Source organism: Gossypium hirsutum, chromosome D08, assembly GCF_007990345.1.
Source record: "Gossypium hirsutum isolate 1008001.06 chromosome D08, Gossypium_hirsutum_v2.1, whole genome shotgun sequence".
In the NCBI taxonomy this organism is placed as follows: Eukaryota; Viridiplantae; Streptophyta; class Magnoliopsida; order Malvales; family Malvaceae; genus Gossypium; species Gossypium hirsutum.
This window is the reverse complement of record NC_053444.1, coordinates 33,943,159-33,959,082: the sequence shown is the minus strand read 5'-3', so window position 1 is coordinate 33,959,082 and position 15,924 is coordinate 33,943,159.

Genomic DNA, 15,924 nt, shown 5'->3' with positions numbered 1-15,924 from the left:
TAGACACGGTTAATTGTGTTCATTGAGAATTTAGAAGTAGCCTAAACCCTTACTCTAAATTTTTAGTGTAAGTTTTATCATAACCATGTTTAATATGTCAAGTATGTGCTTGTTGATTGTGAAAACGAGAACTAAGATGTGATGCTTTGGCATGTTCTATATGCTTGTGATGACTATTATGAAAGTGTAAATGTGGGCATGAAATACATGGCGAATGAAAGTGATAATGTTGTGCTAATGATTCTAATATGCATTGATAGTGAGTGGAAATCCAGTAAGTAAATGTCTGTTATAATGTGGATACTTTGGCCTTGTGACTTTATGTAATAGCATGATTTTAGGCCTAGTCGGAACAGTGGTTTCAAGACCACAAATTCGACGAGGAAAAATTTATTTTTTATTATATTTTTATTTTCTACAATTTCACGAAATGATTTTGTAAAAATTTTGTTCAAAAATTTTGACGTTTGGGCACTCAATTTAGCCAAAAGGACTAAATTGTAAAAAGTATAAAAGTTGAGTTCTACATGTTAGAAGTGTCTAATTGTTATGAAAATTTAAATTGGAGGTCCTTAAATGGTAATTAGACCATTGGTTAACTTTTTGGAGAAAAATGGACAAGAGATAAGTGAAATACGATATTTTTAAGTTGGGGGCATTTTGGTCATTTAGTAATTAAAAGAATTAAAAAGGCCAAAATAGCCAAAAATTTGTCCATCTTCTCCATGATGAACGGAAATAGCAAGGGGGAAGCCATGGTTAGGGTTTTCAAGCTTCCAAGCTCCATAGTAAGTGATTCCAAGCCCCGTTTTTAATGTTATTTACGTTTTTGAAGTCCCGATAGCTTAATTTAGCTTATTCTAGCAATAATTTAACCTAGGGTTTATATTTGGAAAAATACCCATAGGTGAAATGTGTTTATTTTGATGTTTTATGGTAGAATATAAAGCTTGAAATTGTGTTAAACAATTTTTGCTAAGCGATTTTCAGTGAAAATAAGTGAAACGGCATAATCGGTAAAAATTATTATTGTTCATAAGTGCATGTTAGAGCAAGAATTTGATGTTTCTATAGAAGCGAAAAATATTCAACATGTTATAAAACATAAGAAAGAGGAATAAAGTTTAATTTTCGATCCTAGGGGCAAAATCATAATTTTGTGAAACTTTAGGGGAAAAATGTAATTTTTTCAAAATGTGATTTTTGGACTAGATTGAATAATTTGAATTTTATATAAGCTAAATATGTCATTATCGAGAAAGACGAGAAATTGACTTTGGTTGGTAAAAAAAGTGAGAAAAAGTGAAAATTCCCGGTTGAACCTTTGGAACAAAAGATATACGAGTGAAGTTGCTAGGTCACGTGTGTAGTACTATGTGCAGGCTACTAGGTGTATCGGAATGATAGGTTTCATATGTAGTACTATGTGAAGGCTACTATGCGTACCGAATAGCTTCGATCACGTGTGTAGTACTATGTGTAGGCTACTACGTGTATCGGATGAAAATGGTCACATGTGTAGTACTATATGCAGGCTACTATGTGAACCGGGTATCATTTATTATAAGGTGGTTGCTATGTGTTGATTCCACCGTGTATTTGTTATTATTTCGAAGTGTTCATCGAGAAATTGACTAAGTGTAATTGAGTGATGAATATATATGTGGAATTGAATTGAAGATTGACTTGAAATTCGAAATTGGATTGCTTTGAATATAGTGATAAATTGAATGAATTGTATATGAATTGAAATGAACTACTGGAATGAGATGTGAAAAATTCAATGGAATTGAGATGGTGAAAAAGTGAAATTATGAAAGAATACATTTTACAACAAAACAGTTTAGACAGCAACAGTTGTGTGACTTTGACAAATCACCAAAAATGGTTAAACTTTAATTAGAGAGTGAATAAGATATGAAATGAAATCTTAATGAGTCTATTTTTACATAAAAGAAACAAAGCAAGAAAAAGAGTTATATATTTTGAGATATTTGAATTTTAGTGAGGTAGGGTCGAATTGATTTCGGAATCCCCTATTCTGACTTTGGAAAATAATTAAAAATTGTAAAAAAAAATTATAAGTTATAATTTATATGCTTAGAATCCTTAATGAATCTACTTTCAAAGTAAACAAACGAAAACATCATCCGAATTTTGTACAATGATATAATTCATTTTTTGTGAAGAGAGGTCAGATATGTTGACCAGTGAAACAGGGGCGACTTTAAAGAATAAACTGTACTAATTTGCCAAGTCAAAAATTTTGAAAATTTTATGGTAAGAATATATGTGAGTCTAGTTTCAGGAAAATTAACGGATCTCAATTTGGAGCTTTGTAACTCCAGATAAAAATGATTTAGTGACTCTGAGGCAAATAGACAGGTTTGAATTTAAATATAACTGAATAGTGAAATGTATAATGCTATTTGAGCATGTTATATACATAAAGGATGTGGGATGAAGAGGAGAAGGAGGACAATAAAGTATATGAATGAATTTTGTATAATTGGTTATATGCCTGATTATAATTGATAAACGTTGAAATAGGAGTGATGTTTATATTGGTGCATTACTGGTCATGGTAAGCTCATGAGAGAAAATAAAGTTTCATAGCATATGTGTGTGGTATATTTGGCATGAAGTGATGTCATGAGTGACTCATGAATTAACTCATGTTGGTAAGTTGATGCATAATTATAGTATTCAAATATATACATATTTGTAATATTTTGCTATGTGATTCGGAAAAAGGGTAATAAATAGCATAATGAAAATTCGGCCATGGTGCTAGTTTATGTTAAAGGAGTGTTTTATGACATATCTGAAGTAATGGAATGTTATGAATTTTGAGGTGAATTTGCTAGTCAATTAGATGACAAATGAATTGATTGTGTATTCGTAATTTTTACATATGCTTTATATATGAAACGTAATAATATATGCTTGAATAAAATTTAAGTATTCGAATGACATGGATTTGATGGTCATAAGAATCGAATATTGAATTCATGAAGCACAAGTGATGTATTATTGCTGTGTGATAGCTTGGTTCGAGAAATTGATTAGGTAAATGGTAAGTGGAAGCATTTATGGATTTAGAAGGAAACTTGGAATGAACATGAAATTTAGCTCAATTAAATGATTTCATCAATTAAACATTGTATATACCAGAATGTGTTAGTCAATTACATATTTGTAAATTAACATTCGAAGTTCGGTAAGTGACATATGAAATTAACATGAAAAGATTTATGATTGTTATTAATATTGATTCTGACATAAAGTGGATTCTTCAATATTGGATTGATTTAACGAATATATTGAGCATATGAATGGGTATGTATTGGGCCTCGTATACCCTAATTAGCGACTCGAAGATAATAATTTGAAAGTTTTTAATTTGGATGAAATTTTATAACTCGGTTTAATATGTCTATAAGTGTATTTATTCTGGTAATGCCTCGTACCCTATTCCAGCGTTGAATACGGGTAAGAGGTGTTACAATGCGACATCACCAAATTCGGCCCTAATTTTTTAAGAGATGATGAATGAGAGGGAAGAAACATGGGTGGTTTAAAAAGCCAACCAAAACTTGAAAGTTAGGCATTTTCCCATTTGACCACCTATAGTTTTCTTCTTTTTCCAAATTGGTCCTTGTTTTCCTATTAAAGCCCATTTCAAAATTACTTTCAAATCAAGTTAATTCTCGAACACTTAATTCTAATTTCCTAACCTATTTTTTATTATTTTATTCAATTATTCCTAATTATTTAATTATATAGCTTAATTACAGTTTTCGATTCACTAATCCCTAATTTACCGACCTGATTTTACTAACCTAATTTTTGGGATATGACAAATCCAACTTGATTCAGTTTTTCTATTTCCCAAAATATAATTTAATATTTATATATAAAATAATTTTCTCATCCCTATTTTACCTCTAGCAAAATTTTGACGGTTTTACCCCTAATACAATTTTAGCAATTTCGCCGTTGGAAAAATTTTGAGAAAATATGTTCAATATTTCACAACTCAATATGTTCACTATGACTGAATGATTCATTTTCATTTTGGGGCTTCAAAATAGTCCAAAAACATAAACTCATTATTCCCATCATTTTTGAAGTAATCCATATAGAAATGCAAATGAATGATTTTCATTTCCATTTCAATTTTTGGGAACCTACATTCATTTCCAAATGAATCCATTTCTCCATTTCAGAGAAAACCATAATCTTTTTTTAGTGTTTCTCATTTATCTTTTTTCTATTCATTTCTAATCAAACACAATTCATTTCTAGTTTCAACGAGCTAGCGGAGGGACTGATTGGACATATGCAATTAAGTTTCAGCTGTTCTCCTACTAATTATAAATTCATCTAGTTACGAAGTCATTCAACTATAATATCATGACTGAGCTCTCCCTAACAACATATCATTATGAAAGCAACTACTGAATGCTCGTCCAATGAGCTTGTCATAAGTGTGTTACCTTCATAAGATATCCTTGATCTATTTGGATAATATTCGCTCTCCCTCTATAATATTATTTATCTCATAGTAACCATTTCATTTTTCTTCCTGAAAGTCAATCACTATCAAATAGTGATCAAGTCACCCATTACAAAGACGAACGACCCGGGGCAATGTTTACTTTTCATCAACCATGTAATGCCTATGAGAGGATATCATTTACCCATGTCTCGGGTTATAAATTCCACTGTTGTGAATGACGCTACATACTGTAGAAGATGTACACCCAATGCACCAACTTTCGGTTCCTTATCTATTTGAACTCAGGCTTTTACTAACATAAAAGTGTGCGAGTCATGCATACATAATCCATTATTCACTTAAGATTTAGGTATGCTACACTATGAACGTTACAAAGGAAAAAAATCCATAAACAGATTTAGGATCTTTTTTGCTTGGGTCTAGTCTGATGTACTGTCAGTCCAGACAGTCATATATGTCTCTATCTTCTGGGACTCATTCGCTTTGATGCCCAAGACAAGACATCTCCCCAATTGGACTTGATAGACGACATGTTAGTCTTTCAATCTGTTTGCTCATTTTTTATTAGACTAAAGACATATTTATGTTCATTTACTACTATAAGTTGTCCTTTTGTATTATGATCCGACCAGGTAATACCTCTTAATATTAGTTAAGCATTAGACAACCAGTGAGCAACATTTGTTTCCATTTTGCTTTGCATACAAAAACCATGTGAGGATAATATACAAAGTATTAACGTAATTCATGAATGGTCCGGAGCTTCACCTGAGGCAGTAACTAAAGGTTCACTCTCCATTTCCCATCCTAACTTCATCTAACCCATATGGGCTTATCCCCATTTATCATGCAATACATGTATGAAATCATGATCTATCTTATAAGCAATAATAATAAACTTATCATGATTCAACAAAATTGTTCATGCATTTCCTAGCTCATGCAAGCAGCATATCCTCATTTCTTACCCAAAAGAAGGGTGCAGAAACTCACATTTTCCCCTTATTTTTGTCTCTATAGATTTTTCAAATGCTAGTATTTCTTTGGACTTGGTAGCTTTCCCCTGATTATTTTCTTCTTCTAGACATCCATGCTAATGACTACTGCAACATGCAGAGTCTTCCACGGTTATTGCCTCTTCTTCTTCAAGACGACTGAAGAAGAAGATGATAATTTCTTAAGTGAATAATGTCTAAATGGGATTAAGGAATCCCCCCTTTTTCTCTCGTCCCCATATCAATATATATCCTCATGGCACGATCTTCACATACTATCACCACCACACAATCTTGATTATTATGTTTCCCACTATGTAACTAGTTAGTTCCAATCTAACCAAACCAGATTAGGAGTCTAACCTTCCCCTAACTAGCCACTTAATTTTCTAATTTTCTTACTAGTAACCCAACCTTCCATTACTATTTAATCAGCTCCCTGACTCCTCCTTGAGTTCAATTATTTGGAAATTTGGGTGTGACAACTCTAGTCATTCATTTCTCATAAAAACAACAAGTCAAGAATTTATAAGTTGAAAATTTAAGGTCACATAGGACTTCTAGGCTTGTAACATTTTGAGGCTTAAGGATTGTTTGGTTTCAAAGAACGGATAACATCAAAATGGTTCAAGCATTAGAATTGGTTTAGCACATGACATGTTCCCTAATCACCCCCAAATGTAACTAATATCCTCACCACCTTATATCTCATTCTCTTACCAACCTTATTTTTCCAAAAAATCTATGAGGACTTGATTTAGTTACCAAAAGTATAAAAGCTTAGCAAAATTCTGTTGGATCTGATGCCCAAAGTGTAGTATATTCGTTTGTAAACTTATAATTTTTTATCAGGTTGGTTAATAAAATAATTCATGGATTATATTAATATACTTTTTATAACGTCCTCATGTGGTTTTTGTATGCAATGAAAAATAGAAGGAAATATTGACTCTCTTGTTGTCTAATGTTTAAACTAATACTAAGCGGTACTACATGGTTGGATCGTAATATGGAAAGACAACTGATATTAATAGATGAACCAAAACATGTCCTTAGTCTAATAAAAAATAAGCAAATCGATTGAAATACTAATATGTCATCTATCAAGTCCAGTTGGGGAGATTCCTTGTTTAGGCATCAAAGTGGATGACTCCCAAAAGATAGAGATATAGATGTGACTACTGGCCTAACAGTACACCGAGTGGACCCAAGATCAATACATCCTGGATTCATTTATGGATTTATTCACTTGTGGTGTTCAAAGTGTTATATACCTTAATCTTGAGTGGATAACAAACTATGTATGCATGACTCGTATACTTTGATGTAAGTAAAAGTCTGAGTTCAAATAGATAAGGAATCAAAAGTTAGTGCATTTGGTATTCGAATTCTACGATATGTAGTGTGATTCACAACATTGGAATTCATAGCACGAGATATGGGTAAATGATAGCCTCTCATTGGCATTACATGGTAGGTGAAAAGAATATGTGGCCACGAGTCGTTCGTTGTTGTGATGAATGGCATGATTACTATTTGATAGTAATTAGTATTTCATGAAGGAAGATATAATGGTTACCATGAGATAAAATAGCATCATATTGCAATAACAGATTTATTCCAAAGAGATTAAGGATATCATATGTGAGTAACACACTTATGACAAGGTTATTGGATGAGCAGTGATCGAGTTGCTTTTGTAATGATATGCATTAGGGAGAGCTTAATCATGAAACTATAGCGTAATGACTTTGTGAGTAAATGAGTTTATAATTAATAGGAGAAAAGCTAAAACTTAATTATAAATTGTTTGTGCCCTAATTGCATATGTCCAATCGGTCCCTCTGCTAGCTCATTGAAATCAGAAATGAATTGCAAGTTAAATCCAATGAACATAAATGGATGGAAATGTAATGTTAGGGAAATGGGAAACATTTGGAAATGCATGTGGTTTTCTCTAAATGGGAATGACCTAAAAATTTAATTTATGGTCTTTTGAATATTATTTAATTAATTGATAAAATAATTGAAGTTCAAAAATGGAAATAAATTAATTTTTCATAGTGAATCCATTGAATGTAGAAATATTAAAGATATTTTCTCATAGGTTCTTTTATGGTAAAGTTGTCATGATTTTAATGAAACTATAATTTTGTTTAAAGAATTATTCAATTTTGGAAATTAATTCATTAATTAAAATTAATTTAATATGTTTATTTTGGGAAATAGAAACATAAGTATCATGTTGGATTAAATTATAAAGTACTAGGTTAAAAGTTCAGGAAGTACTTGTAATTGAACCCAATAAGGGAGAGGCCTAAAATCCCCTCATGTTAATGCTAGGGATGACTAGGGTTGCCACCCCCTCAATCCTAGTTAGACTACGAGTTCATTTTTCTATTGAAAGAGACTTCTATAATTCAACAAGTGTTTCACCTCTTCTCCTTATAAATAGATGGCACCAGTATGGCTAAATAGACAACTTTAAGATATTGTTATTCTGTCTAAAAATTGTCAGAATATATTTTCAGTATAAAATCTATTTTTTGGAATAACAATTCTACTGGTTTCTATGGAAAAGAGAAATTTACTTTCCTACTAAAAGTAAAGTAAATAAGTTATGGTTCTATGTTCGATTCAAATTCATTTGAGCCCACACTCGAAATAGTTTGTGGTATGAGAATAGTGGAGAAGGTCATTTGGTTGAACGCCAGGAATGAAAAGGATCCGTCTAGCCAAAAACACAGTTGCAATTTTGGTACAGGGTTTATTGCTATAAATATCAGAAATCGACTCAGTTTTTAAAATTTTAATTTTTTGCTTTGAAAGAAAATTGTCTTCGAACTAGATTTTTTTCAAAAAATTGGTTTCAGAGCCAGGTTGTGCTATGTTTATACTATAAACTGATACTAATTTTTTTCTCTCTTCTCTATGTGTGATTAATTTTGATAAGATGTGACATTCTTGTAATTATATGCTGTTTAGGGGAATGTATGTGAATGAATGTATATTATTATTTTATTATGTATGATAAAGTAATTTTCTCCAAAGTTATGATTCCTAGATAATTTAAATTTTATTCTTTTAGTTGTCATAGCATGATGATATATATTTGACTATGAATGTATATTCATGCATATGTATCATAAGCATGCCATATAGTTTAGGGAAGAACAAAACATGTACTTGTCATGCATATATTAATCACTCGTGATTGAAACCAGACATTAAACTCTGCATGTTTTTAAAATACTGAATGAGAGAAGGTCTCTAAATAAGACCAACAGTCTCTATCTATGATCTCTTGTGATGGCATGACAGTTGAAATACCCCAAAGTAGGATTGCCACGTAGAGCTTATTGAGGAGATTTCTTGAAAGTAAGAAGAATTATCTTGTAATTGTATGATAGTTGGCTGACCCTGTTGTAGGTATTATCATGTGATATAACAAGAAGTTTTTTCTTCAAAGAGGACAACTAGTTACAACATGTTACTCATTGAGGTTGTCCCAAGATGACTCATTTGTGGTGTATAATGCGATGGGTGTTGAGTTGATGGTTATACACTCGAGATTATCTAGTTAAGTAACTTCCCAAGAAGCTATACTTAAGTTGGAATGATGGCCTAAAGGTAAACGATTATTAGTATTTGTGAATTCCTAAGAAATTAGGTTTATGTGTTGATTGTATGGAAATCCATGTTCTTACTAGTTGTTCAAGATTTCCCCAAGGTGACTTCATTCAATGGGTGTAGGAATTATCGTTGCAACAACTTACAAATGTTTTTAAGGTTTAAAGTAAGACGCATGCATCATCTTAATGCATATCGTTAAGTTGAAAATTTTTTATGAATAATTGCTTAATACAAATATATTAATGAATGAATGTTTTGTTTCAGTTTGAAAATGATACCTACTCCCTTAGTAAATATACTCACTAAGATTAAACTGAATGAAAATATGTATAATGACTGAAAATGAACCTGATGATTGTCCTAAGATGTGAGAAACTATAGAAAGTCCTTAATTATAAATGGCCACTGAACACTCAAGTTGAGGCTAGAAAATGCCGGGAGGAGTCTAATGAAATAACTTGTTGCTATATGCTAGCAAGTATGACCAACACCCTTTATAAGCAACTGTAGAGCTGTAAGACTACCAAAGATTTTCTAGACAAAGTAGAAGATATGTCTGGAGGCCAAGTTGCCTCAGCTCAGCAGTCAGTTGTTACTAGTTTGATTAATACCAAAAAAAGGGCTATTACTTCGGTCAAAGACCATATGATTACTCATGTGTGAAACTTTGCCAAGACCACAGATAATGAGGCCAATTTGGACCAAAACACTTAAATTAAGATGATGTTCAAAAGCTTTCATGGATTTTGTAGGTTTTTGAGTCACATATAACCTTGGGAATAAGAATCTGATGCTTACACAACTCATGAAGGAATTAAAATCCTATAAGTTGATGTTAAATGGCGGTTATTCTGTTTGAAGTATACACAATTATTGACAAGTAATAAAGTATTGAGTAAGATGTATCGTCTCCACAAGGACTATTTATGCAAATCAAATATTGCAAAATTAATTACTTAGCAAATTGGTCGATGATGAAAATAAATTAAAGTGTGATAGATTTCTAATTATATTAAACTAACCGAAGTATGCTTAAAATTAAATTAAACAAAGAAAGAAATAAGTATGCAAGTTTTAAGAGTAATCACAATAACATGCATGTGTTAGAATTACTTTCCTTCCTAACTTGGGAATATTTAAATAATGCTAATGATGTCACGAAAAGATCCATGGCAAATCAACTATTTATTAACCCTATTTTAATTACGAGTGATTTGGCTTCTCTCGAAGACCTAAGCTTAACCTTTTAGTCTGCATATTTCTATGTCTATTCGTACTTCAAGGTTACCTTTTCAGGCACCACCTAAGAAATCATACTTATTAAATTATTAAGTCTAGCATATGTCTATGTCAACAACTTAGTATTTTTAATAAGAAGAAAACAAATTATGTTAGATAACAATAATATTTCTATACTAAAAAAGTTTAATCACATTAATCGTAGGGTTATGCAAGGTAATAAAGTTCTATCGATATTATTACTAATCTAACCTAATTGTATCACAAATAGATCAAACATGCACCATTCAGATATTGTGTCAATTAATTACAATCTCGCTTTAATTTAATAATTAATTCAATTACATCCCTACATTTATAATGCACGAATATCATGTTCATGATTTTATTTGAACGAATAAGCAACCAAGGCACATATCATTAACAAAATTAAATAATCTAAGATACAAAATTTTGAATCATTCTAACACTGAAAAAATTAAGTAACCATGATTATATTAAAAGAAGAAAAACCCATTTACAATCATGTTCTTGAATTGAGCAAAAATAAAAGATTGAATGGTGAAGAATGCAAACTTATTTCTGATGGTTCACCGAGGCACAACTCATTTTGCTCTACCTTCGTTCTTCACTTCTTGTCGTGAATACCCAGCTTTAATGCTTCTAATATGGTCAAATAGGACTACTCTCAAAGCCTTGCAAAACTCTATGAAGAATGGGAAATTATCGAGAGTGAAAGAAGACAGAAAAGAGACAAGAGATGGTGAATGAGGGATCAACTAGGACCTATTAATACATGAGGAGGTGATCTGCCACAATTCGTTGTGGCAAATTAGAGTCTTTTTAGCACTTAACAAGCTTGCCTTCTAGTGTTTTTATATGTTTTTACTTTATTTTTGAATTTTATTACTTTATTTTTAATTTATGCAAAATAAGTGTTTTTCTGCAATTTTTAGACATTTGATGACCTAATGGGCCTATACGGGCCTAGGGATGAACTAATGAGCTACTTGAGTGTGCAGAACACTGATTTCAGGCTTAGAATAAGGACAACGACAACATCACGACACCAGGCTGTGATGTCGCAACCTAATTATGTATTTTTATCAGATTAAGGCTGTTAATTTAACCTAATTTTGTCAGACAATTTTGGCTATAAACAGGTGTTTTTAGCCTCATTTTAGGAGTCTTGGCCAACTGAGCCACCTAGTTAGTTTTAGGGTTTTTATTTTAATTTAGTCCTAAACAATTTTTGTTCTTGTTTAACTTGGATATGATTCCGATCCAAGCTTTCAATTAAAGAGTTTTTATTTATTTCTCTTCGATTTTCAATTGTATTCAAAGTTATCTTCGCAATTGTTAAAGGAAATCTGACTTTCGCGTGCAAATTGACATTGAAATAGATTTGTTGTCGTATTCCTTTTTCTTATTTAGTTTACTGTTTTGTATGTTAAATATGAAATTAGGGATAGTTGCATCTAGATCCTTGAGTAGCTAATTTCCTTAGAAAGACTAACGAACAAACGTGTGACTAGTTAATGGATGAATTAGAGTTTAAATGTAACCAAACCTGACTTAGACGTTATGGCCGAATCGTGAAGGCCACATTAGACACCTCAGTGTCGAACCTACTCTATCGATAGTTTAAAACCTGCAAGTACCCTTTTTTTTAAAACTGAGGTTTCTATTGTTAACTTCGGAAAATGTTCATTTAGTTAGTCCAACCATGCTTAGGTCAAATTAGTGTATTGGGTGAGTTTTTATAAAAACCTTACTAATAGTGTTGCCTTTGAAAATTTATTTTGTTACCTTCATAGCATCAAAAATGTACTATTACTAGTCAAATTATTAACTTAGCCATAAATAATGCATAGTTCATTTCAATATATATAAAAACAGTGTATCTATACCGAATATGAGTGTCATGCATGCATGGAAAACCCCAAAAGTCTCAAATAGTCCCAAACCACAGTTTAAAGAAACTTTACAATCCAAAACTGAATAATAATAAAATAACTTAAAAATATAATAAATTAAAATAAAATGAAGAAGTGAAGTCCAAAGTCCATCATACATTCGTATGCCAATTCCGATCCTATGTTTGATCATCACCTGAGAAGTTAAGGTAATGGGGTGAGCTTAACAAGCGACTAAACAAGCAAGTCTTAAGCATTCATACAAGCAATTTCATAGAGATACCAATATCACAATCAAACATTATCAATAGTAATTTCAAATGCACATGATCATGACAAATGCACATGTGAGATCCTACCCATACCATCCGCTACACACCACGAGTTCCCCAGAACCCATCTACCAAACTCCAACGTATATGAGCAGAGCTCGATGTGGTACAACTACCAATAATCAATAATGCAGTAAAACTGCTAAATAAAAAATAATGCGATATAATTGCAAGTCCCCTCGATACTCCAAATGCAGTGCACTGACTACGAATATATGTGAACTTAATATGCCACCGGTACTCCACAGAACTCCTTCGTCAACCACAAAATATCCCAACCCAATGCATATGCAATATGTCACACAAACTCATACATATTCACATTTAAATACTTTTCATAGTTATTTGACATGTTTAACATGTCCTCAATAATCACATATTTTCGGTAAAAGGAAACAGTGTTCCATCTTTCAAATTACGATTAAGATGGTATCTATCAATATCATTCTATTTCACATATTTTACGAATTTCATTGTGCATAAATAACAACCTCATGAATATACATCATAGCCAATATTTCATGCATTTAAATAATGAATAAACCTATTATCTCAGTAATTCATACCATTGAATCAAACATTCTCCTATCACATAATACAATTATGCATAACAATCTCAATCACACATTCACACTGTGAAACTAGCAATTTTGCAAACACATTGATTTGTTAAGGCTCGAAACGTACTTGGTTTGGCCACTCCCAAAACTAATATTTTGACTATTAAGCTAATCCAATCAGCAAGCTAATTTATCAAATATAACATGACATTTTTCATTCTAAAAAAAATTACGAGTTTAGGACCTATACCTTATTTCTCGCTTCCTCGCAGCACAATAGTCAAATTTCCAATTTTCCTTAATAAATTATTATATGAACCAAAACCAAAATTCAGTATAAGTTTAATAAATTTACCTTTAAACCAGCCCCCAAATACCCACTTGTGGCTTTAAACCAATCATGAAAATTATAACCATTTTACGAATCCAAACTGGTTAGATTTCCTATACTATTTTGATGCGAATTATACGTTCGATCGTTCTTCAACTTTACGGTTCATTTGAGACGTTTGGGTCAGCACCTAATTCAATAATATACTGGAAAATAAGTAACTAATAATGATTAAATTCCTTCATCCAATCAAGCCATAACCCTTACCCAACAACTATGTCAAAACAACAAACTAGTTTACACTTAATTGTACTTACGCTTCCCAATTTGTGAGTTCCCAATTGCCAATCGATCAAGAATGTTTTTCTCTAATTGACATGGGTTTAAAGGCTGACTAGAAGGGTTCAAGAACTAAAGTTAAGGCTTAAATTAAATGGGAAAAATTCAAGAAACAAAAACAACCCCCTTTTCCCACACCTAAGAGCACGCACCACCACCCATGGTGGCTAGAATTGGGGCTGAATTTTAAAATGATTTGAGATCTAATTAAAAGCTAGAAAAATACCTATAAAAAATTTAAAATCCCACAAATTCCAAAAATATAAATTCCAATTTTTAATTTGCAAGATTAATCAAGAAATTTAAGGAAGAAGACATCTTACCCAAGGTAATTGAAAGAAACGAGAATGACACTTTCTTGGCAATGTTTGGGATCGATCTTGGAGTTCAAGATTTCAGATTTGAGGTTGATTTAGTTTTGGAAAAATGGAAAAATATATTAAAGGATATTTCACACAATATTGATGCAAAAAATACGAAAGAGATGGTAAAAGGAGAGGTGTAGGCGACGGCAACAATGGAGGAACGGAAAAAAAAATCAAAATCCAAGAGAGAGAGGAGGAGGAGAGGAACGACTAGGGAAATGTGGAGGAGGATTAAAGGCTGATTAGTTGTTAAAAATTAATACTTATACCTAAGTTTACTAGGGTTGGATGGCAACTCATTAAAAAACAAGGGAATTTTGCTAAAATTAATTTATTTTGCAAGAGATTAGACTTAAACTTGGGACCTCCAACTAACTTTCATGCTTCCACATTAATAACCAACCATTAGGCCAATTCCTTATTTTTTTTATGTATTTCTACATTTTTATTGAGCTAAATTTTTGGATGTTACAGCTCTACCCCTTTAAAAAATATTTCGTCCTCGAAATTACCTTATTAAAAAATATGAGGATACTGAAGCCAAATTGAGTCCATTAGCTCCTAAGTAGCCTCTTCGATGCCATGATCTCTCCATAGTACTTTAACTAGTGGAATTTGCTTTTGTCTTAACACTTTGATATCATGTTCTAATATTCAAATTGGTTCCTCCTCAAATGATAAATCCGGTCTAACCTCAATCTCCCCGACTCGAATAATATGCGTGGGATCGAATCAATATCATCTCAAAATCAAGACATGAAAGACATCGTGAATACGATCTATCTTAGGAGGCAAATCGAGTTGGTAAGCTATAGGACCAACCCTCTTAAGCACCCGATAAGGACCAATAAACCTAGGGCTTAACTTAACCTTTCGACCAAACCTCAAAACTTTCTTCCATGAAGAGGCTTTTAGGAAAACGAAATCCCCTACATTGAACTCAATGTCCTTGCGCTTCAAATCGACATACGAATTTTGTCTATCAGAAGCTTCCATCAGTCTTTCTTGAATTAATCGAATATTATCTTCGGTTTTAGTGACCAACTCTGCGCCAATCAACTTCCTTTCACCCACTTCAATCCAACATAAAGGCGAGCGACACTTACGACCGTAAAGAACTTCGTAAGGTGCCATTTGGATACTTGACTAATAACTGTTGTTATAGGCGAACTCTGCCACAGGTAAATGTTCCTTCCAACTACCTTGGAAGTCAATTACACAACTCCTCAACATATCCTCCAATATTTGAATGACCCTTTTCAACTAACCATCGGATTGTAGATGAAAAGTCATACTGAAATCCAATAGAGTACTCAAAGCCGCGTACAATTTCTTCCAGAATCGGGATGTGAATCTAGGATCCTAATCTAAAATAATTGACACTGGCACACCATGCAATCTCACTATCTTAGAAACGTAAAGCTTAGCTAACTTCTGGAGGGAATAATCAGTGTGAATAGGAACAAAATGGGAGGATTTAGTCAATTTGTCCACTATAACCCAAATGAAATCTTTCTCTGTAGGTGTCAAGGGCAACCTACTAACAAAATCCATTGTCACTCTCTCCCACTTCAACTGTGTTATTCGAATTGGTTGGAGCAACCTTGATGGACATTGATGCTCCGCTTTAACTTGTTGGCAAGTCAAACATTTAGATACGAATTTGGTCACTTCACGTTTAAGACCCGACCA